Here is a 4,922-nt window from a genome sequence, read left to right as displayed (position 1 = left end):
GTTATAGAAAGTTTTCTTTTTTTTTTAACAAATTGGATGAAAGCATTAGATATGAAGCTTTCTAAAAGCTCATATAGGATCGACAATCAGAACCTATAATTTTAAAAATTCTATAAGTTAATTATTTTCATTAATTTTTTGGATTCCTCGCATAGGATCATATTCTATTCAAATTCTAACATGTTTGCTAAGCAAAGAAGTTGGACAGAAATCGTTTGGTTCTAATAATTTATCTCCCATAGGCTAAGATGTTTGCTATTTCGTGTCAAGGAATGAATAATATTGTGAGGAACGCTCATTTCTCCACCAATCAAATACTTGATTCTTGTTGTCTTTATTGTTAAAAAAAAGAAAAAAAAAGTCGCTACGCCTCTTGCAATTTCTTTAATGAACTACGATATGCATTTGTGAACTAAAGAATTAACCATGATTGCATCTTTTCAAAAATAATATATTTCCTAAAAAAAGGAAAAAAAATGATGATGCCTTACCCTACAAAATATCTTATTGGTATGTTATTTTTAACTTAGCACATCCACACTCAAAAATACAAAAGAAAAGAAAGCAAAATGAAATAAATTTTGGCTTAGCGATGTATATATAGTATGAATTAATGAGATAACATCTATCCAATCAAACGTAGAAAAATTGATTGAACCTATATCATATAGAACTATAGCATTCCAATTTTCTCCTAGCTATTTGTATAGATCCTCCTTTGTCAATAATTTATATTTAAGACTTCTTACAAGTACTATTTTAAGGTTTTACGAAGCTAATCGAACCTAAAAAGCCAGTAGGCTAAGACTTCGATCTAACATAACATGGGCTCACTTGTCAAGTGGCATGCCTAAGTGCATATCTACATCCTTAGCTTCAAGTTAAAACTAAATCCAAATTAGATCCAAGTAACATTATCTCTATAGCATTTAAGCATGTTTGACCGAGAGTTGCATTGAGTCAAGATTATATCCATACAAGACAAAATCTATTTGCAGCCCATCCAGCTTGCAGCATGACATGGGACTTCATGCGAGTCCCATGGTTTTGTTGTCGTTGGACCAGCGGCAGTATGTTTCCCAGTGAAGCAAACCAACAAACTCACAAGTAGATCCGTCGACTGTAATTTGAGTTCGCACTGTGCTTCTCCAATCGATTTCAGCTTTTGTCAAATATGTATGCAGCTCAATCCCTAACGTTAAGGCAGGCTGTGGAAGTGGTTACCACGGCCTTCTTTTTCTGGTGATGGAGTCCATTCCTGGGTGATAGCGGACGAAGAAAGGAAGAGAGAGTGCGGAGATGAACAGGTGTAATAGTAGAGTATCAGATTCTTGATTTATCTTTATTCATCTTTATTCCTATTAGATTCTTGACACAAAAGTGTTCTAAAAGATGCTCATAGGCAGGAATGCAGATAAGCTTAAAAAAAGTACTAATGACGGGCTTGCATGTCAAAATAAACAACTAACTTTATAAAACCTAATCATTTCATCAACCACCTTCTGAGCACGAGAATCAGATGCACGACGATCCCGCACGCGAACCCGAGCGCGGCGCTGGAGGCGCCCAGCGACACCGCAGCGCACAGCAGCATGACAAACGCGTCCTTCTTGGACGCCATGTCCCTCGCCGCCATCGCCAGCTCGACCCCGGCGAACAGCAGCAGCACCCCCAACAACCCCACCGGAAACTCCACCAACACTTTCACTATCGAACCGCCGAGCACCACTCCGATGACCAGCTTCGCCGCCCCGAGCGCCGCCACGCATCCGCCGCCACGCCCGCCGAACTTGTACTGCCCTGCGAGCCCGCCGGCCCCGTGGCAGCACGGCATCGCCCCGAACCAGCAACCGATCAAATTCATCAGCCCGACGGTGACCGAAACGGATGTCGCCGTCGCCTCCGGCTTGTCGGGAAAGAGGTCGGTCGAGAGCTTGCACACGGCTACCACCGAATTCAGCACCGTCAATGGAATCTGAGGCACTGCGCCTTTAATGAATCCTTCTTTCCATGCACGCTTGGAGATCTTCACCACATGCATCGCTGACGGCCCTGGTTTCAATTCCTCGACGGCGCTCGGCTTTCTTATTATAGCCAGTATGATGCCCAACAAGAAGACAATCACGGCGGACGGTACCCAGGCTAGTAATTTTCTCCATCGCCTCCGTCGTCGTCGTCTCTGTTCTTCGCCGGATCCGACAAGAGCAAGAGCGAGTTCGTTGTCATCTTCTACTTCCTCGCCTGCACCATTTACGACTACAATAAAGAAGGTGGCGGCTATGGCTAGAAGGAGCCCATCTAGGCCTAGCCAGGACCGCTGGCCCAAAGATTTCCCTTTTGCGAGGTCTTGATCGTGGCGGATGTATTTGACGGCGGTCGTCGCGAAGGATAACCCTTGCGACAGCTGAATTCCCCGCACGACGGGGAGGGGGATGAGCTTGTAGGCGAGCTGCATGAGCCTGGTGGCGCCGAGGAAGAAGACGACGGCCGAGGTGCAGATCCCGGCGGCCATGATCTCGGGCACGGCGAAGTCTGGGCCGCTAGAGATGGCGACGGCGGCAATGGATTTCATGGGCTGGACGGGCATGGGGACGCCGTAGAGGGCGCCGGTGAGGATGTTGTAGACGCCGGTGAAGATGAGGGTGGCGCCGAGGTCGAGGCCGTTGGCCAGAGACAAGGCTAGGATGATGGGGATGTAGGTGCCCAGGTCTCCCATGGCACCGTTCAGTTCAGACCATTTTGACTGGAAGGATAGGTTGGCCCGGACCTTGGCGAGGAGGCTGGCCGGAGCGCCGGGATGCTCCGGTTTGTAGTTGGGATTCTCGCCGTCTTCCACGTTGATCATGGCAGTCGACCCGTGAGAGACGCAACATACAAAAAAAAGAGGGCTTATGGCGTTAGTTTTTGAGGCTAACATGGGATTTTAAATGGAGGTATGGCGAAGAGTTGCTATTCGGCATCTTGCTGTACTACTGTACTTTGCATTGATCGTATGCAGGTCTCCCTTTAGCTATTTGTTGCTGAGGCTCGTACGAAGACATCGCTTTGTAGTCGAAACAAGGGAAAGATATTTGCCCATAGATTTCCTCCCACTAAAGTAGTTCTCTTGACCCCGATCTCGATTCATAACTAATATATAGGTATATTTAGTTGGAGAAAGTTGCTTTCTGAAATAAAAATAAAAATTAGTAATTTGGCTCGAGAAAGTTTCATTTTTGTTTTTAAAAAAAGGTAAAATACCTTAATTCTTCATAATTCAATCCTAACTCTAACCTAGAATTCGAATTCTATTTCGATTCCAATTACAATTTTAGTCACAAACTAAATATATCGAAAAATATGACCATTCTGATTTCTATTCAAATTTATATCGATTCAAGTTGCGAACTAAATGCATCTTATATTTATCTCAACCAAAATAAACGTCGTAAAGATAGCTGATTAAATAAAACATATCATATGGGACAAAAATTAAAGAAATGAAAGGCTGGGTTATGAACGAAAGACGATTTGGACATCTTGTGCAACTAGCTTAGTAGAAAAATAGCGTTCTTGACCTATCTGTCATCCAAAGAAAATCTCCATCTCTCTAGACCTACCTTCCCCACCATGTAGCTAGGTATTTTTTAATTTGTTCAGCAATACAAACAATGTTTACAAAAGACAATATTACTTGTTGAAGATGGAAGGACACCTCCATCCAAGCACTTCACGAAGAATTTTAATACAAATCTATCTATGAAATTGTTTGGCAAATTGTTGAATATTTTCAAAGTAAAATAAATAGCATTTTATTTGAAATTGTGGTTATTTGTTGGTTGGTGTGTTTTCACAATAGTCTGTGTTCAAATACTTTTATGAATAGATTTTTGAAATATACTTCGGATGTATCTTTTAAATTTTAAAATTCAAAATCTTAACCCTTTTGCCTTTTTTTTTTTTTTTTATATGAAATGGATGGCGCACATAAATCTAATATGACTCCATCTACCTTTGCTCTAACCATCTCCAACATGAATACATGTGTTAAGCAAGTGATCTCAAATTGTTTTTTTTACTATATCAATTTGGAATTACCCTTTCCAATGCGTTGGTACGATAGTAGAGATATAGTTTACTTCAAACCTTAAAATCTACTTTAGATTTCACATATTGGGTCTAATTATGATTGGATTTCTATTAATAGCACATTGTTAAGGAAACTAATGGACCAATATTAAAGCCGCATGCACACACGTGCATAAAATTACTATGCGGAAGCAAATCCGCATGGAGTAATGCCAACGTCCGTTTGCAGGTGACAGTCCTTACGTGTAACATGTGGAGGTCCGTATAAAAAATACCATGCTAAAGTAAGTCCGCATAAATTAATATACGCAAATGTCCGTACGAGTTCGATATAAGGGCTGGTTTGGTTCGCGGAAAGCTTTTTTTCCTCCTATAAATATAATTTTTGGAAAATAAATTTCTAAAAAAATGATGCTTAGGAAAGTACTTTTGGTATGTTTGGTTGATCATGAAAAAATGACAAATTTACAAAGTGCTTATGTTTGGTTGGCCATCTACTTTTTTTGGAAAAGTTATGTATAATTCTTATTATGCCCTTAATAAAATTAGGTATTTAATGCCTCTTTAATGCTTCTTTAATGCTGAAGAATTTTTTTTTGAAAAATAAAAATGGGGTGATTTCCGACTCATGGGAAAGTACTTTCCCATGAAATGTGGAAATCATGTTCTCATGGGTTTCTCTTTTGAAAACTCCAACTAAATAAGAGGCATTTCATTACTTTCTCGTTGACCATATTTTTCATCCTCCTTTTTCCGCGAACCAAACGAGCCTTAAAGAAAACTTTGGCATAATTATTTTTACCATAGGGGACTTTGTAGAATTTACATGGAGCGCTAGTTACTTGTAGGTAAAT

At 40.8% G+C, this 4,922-nt stretch overlaps 1 pseudogene across 1 annotated transcript; it reads right to left on the bottom strand.

Annotated features, from left to right (window-relative positions):
* Positions 1 to 1,310: 1,310 nt before the first annotated feature.
* LOC103721869 (molybdate transporter 1 pseudogene) lies at positions 1,311 to 3,098 on the bottom strand (annotated as a pseudogene). Its single transcript, XR_015974129.2, has one exon. The product of XR_015974129.2 is annotated as a molybdate transporter 1 pseudogene (transcript).
* Positions 3,099 to 4,922: the final 1,824 nt, after the last annotated feature.

The sequence above is a fragment of the Phoenix dactylifera genome, chromosome 16 (genome assembly GCF_051530095.1).
Source record: "Phoenix dactylifera cultivar Ajwa chromosome 16, Ajwa_hap1_PhDact_Kaust_v1.1, whole genome shotgun sequence".
NCBI lineage: Eukaryota > Viridiplantae > Streptophyta > Magnoliopsida > Arecales > Arecaceae > Phoenix > Phoenix dactylifera.
Note: the sequence above shows the minus strand (reverse complement) of the source record. Positions and strands in the feature narration are given on the sequence as shown.